Here is an 11,051-nt window from a genome sequence, read left to right on the forward strand (position 1 = left end):
TTCTTCTTTTTCTTTTCTTCTCTTCTTCTTTCTTCTTCTTCTTCTTCTTCTTCAAGTCTTCTTCTTCTTCTTCTTCTTCAAGTCTTCTTCTTCTTCTTCTTCAAGTCTTCAAGTCTTCTTCTTCTTCTTCTTCAAGTCTTCAAGTCTTCTTCTTCTTCTTCTTCAAGCTCCTTCTTCTTCTTCTTCTTCTTCAAGCGCCTTCTTCTTCTTCTTTTTCAAGCTCCTTCTTCTTCTTCTTCTTTTTCAAGCTCCTTCTTCTTCTTCTTCAAGCTCCTTCTTCTTCTTCTTCAAGCTCCTTCTTCTTCTTCTTCTTCTTCAAGCGCCTTCTTCTTCTTCTTTTTCAAGCTCCTTCTTCTTCTTCTTCTTCTTCTTCAAGCTCCTTCTTCTTCTTCTTCTTCTTCTTCTTCTTCTTCTTCTTCTTCTTCTTCTCCTTCTTCTTCTTCTTCTCTCTCTCCAGCTGGTTCCTTCTTGCATTGATGGTGCCCACCCCTCCACCTTCCCATTTCAACCTGGTCTCTGCAAAGTCTTCAATCTCTAGGATTCATCAACCACCACCACCAGAGTCTGGACTCAAGGGGGATTTCTTCAGCTGTCCAATTCATGCATCCTACACTCACAGACTTATCCCCATAGAGTCCTTACGCCAAAGATTTCTGTCAAGTTTCTTTACTCATTAAGTTGTAATAAACAACATTTAATCTTCAAACTGTGTCTCTCCTGATTGAAATATCCCATATCACAAGAAACCAACACTTAACCTCGTCTATAATGTATTGTTTTTATAGAATAATAGCTAAAGCAACAAATCAGCATTCAAATATGATTAAACTACAATAACATTCAAACAAACAGTCAAAATTAAATCAAAATAAAAACTCAGGAGAAATGCTTGAACTATTACAACCTTGCTCATTAAAACAAAAGCACATTGAGATACATCAAATCCTCTTTTTATTCCTGAAATAACAAGATAATTCTCAGGGAATAAGAATGTGCTGTTTTTCTGAATTAACAAGATACTGTATGCGCCTCCAAGGGATCAAGTATTTTCAGCAGTGCCTAATTGTCTCTTGAGTCACCATGTAGCCAGCCTGAATGCATTTCAGATGCATCATGTTATATCCATGAAGCATGCTATATTGGTTTGGCTGATCCTGGAGAGACATCACAACGTGCACGTCGCTGATCTACCTGCATTTAGCATGCTATCGGCCATCTTTCCAATCCAGTTGCTGCAAGACATGCTGTAAGTATCTCCAGCGTCTCAAACCAGATTATAACAGAATATAAGCAAACGGTCAGTGCATGTTTTCTTCCTTAAGTGGCCTCATTAAGAGCTTTATTAATTCAGGAACACTTGTTTATTTTGTCACCTCAATGCAGCACGCCTCTGTGAGCTACAGATACCACCAACTTAGTTTCAGCTGCAGCACAAAGAAAAGTTCAAGAGGTTCAGTTTTTTGTGCATGCCTTGTATCTCAGACCAACACCAGTGTTAGCTCATTAGACAAAGGGGAGGCTTGCACAGACAGGTATTCTCCTCCTGCAGAAAAACACAGACACCACAGAGAATACGAACCTAACTGCATCACTCCAACTTGACAAGAGGCAGATCCAGAAGCCTGCGTTAATACCACTCATCAGAAGACAGAGAGAGAGAGGGAAAACGGAGGAATGAAATCATTTTTTATGCACATGGCGCAAAGGGATCTAGCATTCATGAAGAGGGATTACTTGGTGCTCTGTCGTTGTGGAGTGATAGCAGCAGAGATGAGCTTTCATTCTTCAGCGCAGAGACGAGGCGGGGGTGAGGGAAAAACTTCAGGGATGCAGACACAGATACTGTACGGGCCGCGATCTGCAAACTCTGACAAAATCAATCCAACCAAAAACACACCTGTGCTGAACACAGAGACGTGTGGCTGCGTGCCAGGTTCACCCGAGTAAATAATGCATGTTGTTTTACACACAAACACGAGGGCCGGGAGGTGAACTGAGGCCGAGTGAGAAACACACACAAAGAGGACGCTTCAGGAAAATCTGAGAGACGAAGAGGAGGACGTTTGGGTAATGAAAGACGAAAATGAGAGGTAGTAATGCCAACAACCTCATCAGGAGAAATGTGCATTGAAGGGAATTCAGGCCTTATTTTCTGCTATTCCAATCTTGAGATAAGAAATGGTTTTGAGCTTGTCAGGTGACGGGGGCTTACATGAAGCAGAATCATAGGCTGTATAAATAATGGATGTAGTATCCGTGATGTCACCCGTCTGTTTCTGAAGCTCTGTTTTGAGGCCAATCATCGGCGGCAGCCATATTGCTTCTGTGGAGTGATTGTGACGTAAAGAGGCGGGCTTTGAGCCTCCCATCTGTCAATCAAGTCAGCTGTGCCGCTCATTGGAAGACTCGTAATCTCAATATCTTTGAAATTGCCACTCAAGAAAAAGAGTCACCCCCCTCACAGTGTGTGCCGATCCAGAAATGAGCTATCCAGACTCCACTCATCTTTTGAACCAGGCTGTAAACATGTTTATTTCTGCTGTAAAGATCATCTTCTTTGAATGGGTGTGTATGTGGTTTCTGGTACTTCTAGAGCCAGCCTCAAGTGGATCCTCCATGAACTGCAGTTTTTAACACTTCTGCATTGGACTCATATTTTTAGCCCAGAGGTTGCAGCTTGGTTGTAAATACTGCATTACATCATGACTACTCCAGTGTCTTTATTTCCCCTGCCAGAATGCTCAGTTGAAAGAGGAGAAGTTTTTGCCTTTATATGACGAAGACTGAAATTCACTGTGACACCATTTATGACTTGCAAAAGCAAATGGGACCATAAGATGAGATAAACAACCTCTGTATTGTAATTTTGAATGCCTAAGCTACTTTGTCGGGATAGTTTTCAGACCAGCAGTTGACAGCAGGCCAACAAAACTATCACTTTGCAAATACCCACACTGAGTGATACATGAGTCTGGTCCTGCTGGAGGTTTCTGCCTGTTAAAGGAAGTTTGTCCTTCCCACTGTAACTTGCTAAATGCTGCAAAGTGCTCCGGTTTCTGGTACTTCCTGAGCCAGCATCAAGTGGATCCTCCATGAACTGCAGTTTTTAACACTTGTGCACTGGACTCATATTTTTCAGACTGGAGGTTGCCGCTTGGTTGAGAGCCTTCAGCCACTCGGCCCCCCTGCCTCTGGAACTCTCAAAATCCCCCCTCTCCCTCCACCTTCAAGTCCCGCCTCAAAACTCACCTTTTCCTCCAAGCCTACTCGCTTTAATCTGTCTTTATGGGACTAGAATGACTTCCCTTTCACTTTCATCATCAACAAAACATCGCCCGACTCTGTCCACTACTCTCCTTCCCTGCAGCTGAAACCCTGATCCATTCATTCATTCATTCATTCATTCATTCATTCATCACTTCCTGAATTGACTACTGTAACAGCATCCTATATGGTTCATCATCCAAAGTCCTCAATAACCTCCAGAACATCCAGAACTCAGCTGCCTGTCTACTCACTACTACACCACCCCTGTCCTCCAAAACCTCCACTGGCTTCCTGTCCCCCAACGCATTCACTTCAAACTCCTCCTCCTGACTTACAAAGCCCTCCATCACCTGCCCCCCTCCTATCTCACTGACCTGCTTCACCCTCACAACTCCTTCCTGTGGTCTCCGCTCCTCCAATGAAAACCTCCTCTTCCCACCCTGCAGGACCAAGCACCGAAACTTGGGGCGACAGGGCTTACTCCATTGCTGCCCCCGCCCTCTGGAACTACCTCCACAAACACATACGCCACCCCTCTGACCTCCAAACATGCAAATCCATTTCATTTCTCCAAGTATTGCATTGTTATTCAGTAGTATTTATGTATTTATTTACTGTTGAGTGTTGTTTTTTTACTGCTGCACTCAAGAAAAGCAAACATTTTTAGACCGGAGGTTGCAGCTTGAGCAGAATGTGATTTTTTTTACAAGAAATTTCACAAATGTAGTGGCTTAGATTTGAGTTGTTTGCAGTGAATTTCTCTGGAACACACAGGTCAGAGCTTGAATCTCTGTGGCAGCAAGTGTGAGTAATCTGGACTGCAGAATTAGTGGAATCTAAATCAACAGATCCAATCATCCTGCAGGTATCGTTTAGCTACGAGGGCTTTGTGCCTCAGAGATGTGCAATCTTCTGCTGATTGGGCTGCGATGAAAAGGGGGCGCCAAGTCCCTCCAATGAGCCTCAAACCCAAAAAGTGAAAAGGTACACACTCTGCGACTGCTTTTTGAAACTTCTGAACACAAAGGATTTTTTTTTTCGCTTTGCACAACAGAGACGAGTCACATCAGACTGAGACGATTATTAGCTGAGTGACAATTAAGGGTGAGACGGTCTCTATCAGGGAGTTTTTACACAACAATCAGGAGTCAGAATCGTTTTAACTGCATGTTAAGAAACCATTAACCGCTCGCTGACTGACAGCTGGGCGGTGTTAAGCTCAGGGATTTGATTGCATCCCAGTCATGCAATTACACATCATCCAAAAATCTGAACTGTTTGTTGAGGATGTGTTACCGCAACAGAAAAAGAAACAGGAATTAAATGCTTAAGCCTCGGCGTTCTTTTTTAAAACGCCAGATTTTTTGATTAATGAACAATGTCTCACATTCAGAGGGGAGGGAGAGAGGGGAAGTAAACACTGCCAATATGAACTGGGCAGCTCATTCAGCTATAACAAAACAAATAAACCCAGTGCTTGAGAACTAAACCCACCATTTGTTACAGGACAGATAGGCTGTTTCAGTCTGAGCTGTGTTTGGAGTTTAAAGCTGACATATCATGCAATATCAACTTTTTAATGGTTCTCTGCCTGAAATCTGTGTCCCTGTCTACAAACCCCCTGAAAAGTAAAAGGATCCATTCTGCCCCTGTTCTGATTTCTCCACCTTTCTGTAAATGTGTGCTGAAACCAGCCGTTTCAGTTTTCAGTGTTTTTCATACGTCACAACGCCATCCGGTCTGTAACAGGAAGTCAGAGCTCGGAGCTTGTTCAGCCCATAGACTGTATAAAATACAACTCAACCCCTCCTCCGTTTTTCATTCCCTGCACACATGCTCCTTCCTATCCCATTAAAGTTACTAACCATAGACCTTTCTGGAGTCCCTGAGCTCCCTTGTCTCGTAGGTTCCTCTGGATCTCCTCTCTCCTTATCTCCTCTATCCTCATCCCCTCTCTCCTTAGATCCTCTCTCCTTAGCTCCTTTCTGCTTAGCTCCTTTCTCCTCAGCTCCTCTCTTCATAGCTACTCTCTCCTTAGCTCCTCTCTGCTTAGCTCCTCTCTCTTTAGCTCCTCTCTCCTTAGCTCCTCTCTCCTTATTCCTTCCTTTAACTCTTCCTGTCCCATTAAAGTTACTAACCATAGACCTTTCTGGAGTCCCTGAGCTCCCTTGTCTCGTAGGTTCCTCTGGATCTCCTCTCTCCTTATCTCCTCTATCCTCATCTCCTCTCTCCTTAGATCCTCTCTCCTTAGCTCCTTTCTGCTTAGCTCCTTTCTCCTTAGCTCCTTTCTCTTTAGATCCTCTCTCCTTAGCTCCTTTCTCTTTAGATCCTCTCTCCTCAGCTCCTCTCTTCATAGCTACTCTCTCCTTAGCTCCTCTCTGCTTAGCTCCTCTCTCTTTAGCTCCTCTCTCCTTAGCTCCTCTCTCCTTATTCCTTCCTGTAACTCTTCCTGTCCCATTAAAGTTACTAACCATTGACCTTTCTGGAGTCCCTGAGCTCCCTTGTCTCGTAGGTTCCTCTGGATCTCTGCTGTAGACTCCTTTTTTGGGTCTGTTATTCACCCTTTCTTTCTTTCTTTCCTTCTTTCTTTCTTCCACTCCTTTTTCCTTTCATACCTTTTTGCTTTCATTCCTTCCTTTCTTTCTCTCTTTTATCTTTCCATATTTCTTCATCCTTTATGTCTCCTTTCCTTTCCTTCCGTCATTCCTTCACCATATATTCTCCTCTTTTACTTTCTTCTGGTCTCCCTCTCTTTTCTCATTTCTTAGACCTGGAGTCCCTGAGCTCCCTTGTCTCGTAGGTTCCTCTGGATCTCTACTGCTGTGGACGTGGTCCAGACTCCAGCTGCTACAACTACTACTATCCGTCTCCCCACTATCATCTCTCTCTCTCTTCATCTCCCTCTATCCCTCTCTCCAACACGGTCTCAGCAGATGTGTGTCTAACATGAGTCTGGTCCTGCTGGAGCTTGTTCAGCCCATAGACTGTATAAAATACAACTCAACCCCTCCTTCGTTTTTCATTCCCTGCACACATGTGTGCTAACAAGGAGCTTAGGAGGGAGGCATGCTAGTTGTAGGCTGTCTTAAAGCTGCTGTGAGGAATTTTTGATTTATATCAATTTTGGTGCCCCATTGTAGACAAAGAGATCCCTCTTATCTCTTGTTCTGTACATGCACAAGTAGTGTTTTCAACAAACACTTCACCTTGCTGTCTTTTAACAGCCAGAATTATCACTCAATGTGATTATTTGCCATGAAAACAACCTAAACAGGTTGTTTCTAAAGCCAAATGTCAATCATGTGGTCTGACACCTACCCCCCTCTAAGGGGTTTAAGGCATTAAAAATGACAACAGGGAAGGTATCAGTGTTATTGTTTATGGTTTTGTTTGCTTTTGAAGGTTATAAAGAGGCATCAGTGTTGGTTTCAGTCTGTTTCTCAGCTGGTGAAAAACTCCTCATAGTGCCTTTAATAAACACAAAGGTCGCTTTGACTCCCCACGTCTGCAGATTTGAAGATCTAGTGGATGATTTTTAGTTTCCATGGAAAAGTGCTAGCGCTTGTTAGCATAGCCACATAGCTACATGTTGGTAGCTGTGTACCAAGACACACGTCGACATGCTGACAAATAAAACAACAAGAAACACTAAATCTGTGACCAATGGTTCAGAAAGGTCCTGCTGCAGGCGCCTCTCCGTCAGGATCAGATTCTGGATCAGATTCAGAGGGTTGAAGTAACGCGGGTCTGTGAGCAGCCGTGTATATTCAGCCAACATGTAAACATTAGATCAACGTGCTGGACAGCCGAGGCCACACCCACTTCCTGAGCGGGCGTGGTCAGAGAGATCATTCTCATTTAAAGGCACAGACACAGAAAACAGCCTGTTCTGAGCAGGGATGAAAAAGAGGGGTTTACAGGCAGACCAGAATCTGATTTCAAAGTGTTGTTATGAGTTCTTCTTTTTATATTAGAGATTAGCACAAACCATGATGGCACTTTATTGAATATTTCTATAAAATGTTGATGGGACTCATTCTCTTCTCAAGCCCAAGTTGTCGCCTTTTGTTCTTTTGTTGATAAGAGACATAAATGAAGAAAAGAACCTAAAAATGAGTGAGCTGGCTCTAATTGTGCACTAATCACGATGTGCAGTTTGTGTCTGTTGAAGAAACATCATTTGCTGATAAACATTTTTCTAATCACAGCTGCTGCAGGCGCTGCTCCCCCCCGCTCAGTGCCAAGGTGACCCGAACAGAACACCAAATAATGTGACATGAAATAGGGACACTGCCAGGAGCAAAACGGCCTGTCACGCGTGCTCCATATGAGGAAATGATGAGTGCTATTTTGCTACTAAATCTGGCAGCGCTACTAATAAAAAGGTGGAGCGCACGATCAATAGCTGTCCCACAATGCATTTGTGTCATTGCTAACTAGCGAGCGCTCTGTGGATAGATGAGGGAACAGATGCAAACTGTTTCTCCTCGTCGTGGTGATTATGAGGTGAGCACTTCTCATAAAGCTTGTCTTGAGGACCTGATGGATCACAGCGGGGGGGAGTAATAAATGCTGCACACAAACTAGGAGGAACATCGAGGGAGCTTTACATCGTAGCTTAATGTAATTATAAAAACATAATCAAATTAAAGCTGAGAGATGACCCTGCTTATTACAGACTCTCCCCTTCGGTTTTTGGCCGTGCAACCCAGTCTACATATCGCTGAAACGGCTCCTCAGACAGCAAGATGACTTCATCATTTCACACACTGCAAGCTTGACTCAGGCAACTAAGTTTAAAACTTCTGCAGATCTGGCTTGGGGGAGTAAACTACAGACTCAACAGCCGTCTCACATCCATGAACCTTTCAGGAAACAAGTCATTAACTTTGTTGAGACCACCAAAACAAAAAAAAGCTGAAATCAAAAAGAAGTCTGGGCTCAGTCTAAGCCTTGTGTTTCCACTCCTGAGAATCAGTCCCCTTCTTCTCATGCTCATCTCACTTAAATTCACTCTTCAGATTAGAGCTACCTGCTCCCAGCATGCAGGCCTGATCATCGTACCTTAAGTCTCTAAAAGTAGTATGGGAGGTAGAGTTATCAGGCCCTTCTCCTTTGGAATCATCTACCAGGCAGACACCCTCTCTACTTTTAAGAGTAGGCTTCAAACTTTCCTTTTTGATAAAGCTTATAGTTAGAGCTGGATCAGGCTTGGACCAGGTCTTAGTTATGCTGCTATAGGCTTAGACTGACACACTGGGATCCTGTCTTTCCCTCTCTCTCCTCTCTCTGCCTGTCTCTCACTTTAACTCTTCCTGTCCCATTAAAGTTACTAACCATAGACCTTTCTGGAGTCCCTAAGCTCCCTTGTCTCGTAGGTTCCTCTGGATCTGCTCTCTCCTTATCTCCTCTATCCTCATCTCCTCTCTCCTTAGATCCTCTCTCCTTAGCTCCTTTCTGCTTAGCTCCTTTCTCTTCAGCTCCTTTCTCTTTAGATCCTCTCTCCTCAGCTCCTCTCACCTTATCTCCTCTCTCCTCAGCTCCTCTCTCCTTATCTCCTCTTTCCTTATCTCCTCTCTCCTTAGATCATCTCTCCTTAGCTCCTTTCTGCTTAGCTCCTTTCTCCTTAGCTCCTTTCTCTTTAGATCCTCTATCCTCAGCTCCTCTCTCCTTATCTCCTCTTTCCTTATCTCCTCTCTCCTTATCTCCTCTTTCCTTATCTCCTCTCTCCCCTTTGCTCTTCTCTCCAAAGCTACTCTCTCCTTAGCTCCTCTCACCTTATCTCCTCTCTCCTCAGCTCCTCTCTCCTTATCTCCTCTTTCCTCTTAGCTCCTCTCTCCATAGCTACTCTCTCCTTAGCTCCTCTCTGCTTAGCTCCTCTCTCCTTAGCTCCTCTCTCCTTAGCTCCTCTCTCCTTATTCCTTCCTTTAACTCTTCCTGTCCCATTAAAGTTACTAACCATAGACCTTTCTGGAGTCCCTGAGCTCCCTTGTCTCGTAGGTTCCTCTGGATCTCTGCTGTAGACTCCTTTTTTGGGGTCTGTTATTCATCCTTTCTTTCTTTCTTTCCTTCTTTCTTTCTTCCACTCCTTTTTGCTTTCATTCCTTTCTTTCTTTCTCTCTTTTATCTTTCCATATTTCTTCATCCTTTATGTCTCCTTTCCTTCTGTCTTTCCTTCACCATATATTCTCCTCTTTTTCTTTCTTCTGGTCTCCCTCTCTTCTCTCTTTTCTTAGACCTTTCTGGAGTCCCTGAGCTCCCTTGTCTCGTAGGTTCCTCTGGATCTCTGCTGCTGTGGACGTGCCAGACTCCAGCTGCTACAACTACTACTATCCGTCTCTCCACTATCATCTCTCTCTCTCTTCATCTCCCTCTATCCCTCTCTCCAACACGGTCTCAGCAGATGTGTGTCTAACATGAGTCTGGTCCTGCTGGAGGTTTCTGCCTGTTAAAGGAAGTTTGTCCTTGCCACTGTAACTTGCTAAATGCTGCAAAGTGCTCTGCTCATGGTGGATTAAGATGAGATCAGACTGAGTCCTGTCTGGAAGATGGGACTGGATCTGATCCGGTCTTGATGTTGGGTCTTTGTTAATAATAGAACATAGAGTCCGGTCTAGACCTGCTCTGTTTGGAAAGAGTCTGAGGAGAACGTTTGTTGTGATTTGGTGCTATATGAATAAAGATTGATTGATTGTCTTATAAGTTGATGTATAAAGTAAGAATGTTATGGATGTTCTGCTTCAGGACTTCTCTCTCTCTCTCTAGCTGTGCCGCTTTAAACACCATTCATGCAATCTGTTGGTTTATCAGCTCATCCAGCCAACAGGTCCGGTCCCCACCCCTCCACCTGCTGTGTACACAGCTTTGACTAATGATTTTATTCAATGAGAGTGAAGGGGAGATCATCCGCCCGATTTCTGTCTCTATAAGCGAGAGGAAGAGCGAGTCAGAACTCAGTCATCAGACGCCTCATTTACAGGAGTGATCTGGGCCTCCAGATCCCCAGGCTCCCAGCAGCCGGGGCTGTAGCAGAAACTAAATGAGAAATGTCATTAAGTGGGTCTCATCATTAAGTGATGCCATTCTCTCTCTCTCACACTCACACAGACGGGGAACGTACACACTCACACACACACACACACACACACACACACACACTCGCAAACAGCCGTAGACTTTACTGCCCCTAACAGGATGCACTTCGACAGACAGTAATGAAAGTGTCTCGTTCGCGATTCCAATCAGAAGCTCATCAATCACAACTTGCATCTAAAAAAGCCTCACGCGCGCCGGCTTTTGGTGGAAAGGGTGAAAGGAGGGAGCAAAACCTGAGCTAAATTTAATCATGTGCTATCAAAATATAAACAAGCTGCCAGGATAAAGACAGAGCTCCAGTTTACCAAACTTCATCTCAGGCTGTGATGAAGAAAAAACAGTGTTTGTGTGACGGAGGATCAAAACAGACAACCGGAAGAGGAGAGCATGAAGAGACAGGGAATATTAATCCTGCATTTCAACATCTGCAATACAAACTTTAGACATGGTGCTGAGGAGAAAAACTGTAATCTGTAAGATTCAATTTAGAAGACTAAAAGCAGCCCCTCAGGACCAGTTCACTAACTTTCCCCAGGACCGGTTCACTAACTTTCTCCAGGACCGGTTCACTAACTTTCCCCAGGACCAGTTCACTAACTTTCCCCAGGACCGCTTTACTAACTTTCCCAAGGACCAGTTCACTAACTTTCCTCAGGACCGGTTCACTAACTTTCCCCAGGACCGCTTTA

This window comes from Notolabrus celidotus, chromosome 4 (assembly GCF_009762535.1).
Source record: "Notolabrus celidotus isolate fNotCel1 chromosome 4, fNotCel1.pri, whole genome shotgun sequence".
NCBI classification, from domain to species: domain Eukaryota; kingdom Metazoa; phylum Chordata; class Actinopteri; order Labriformes; family Labridae; genus Notolabrus; species Notolabrus celidotus.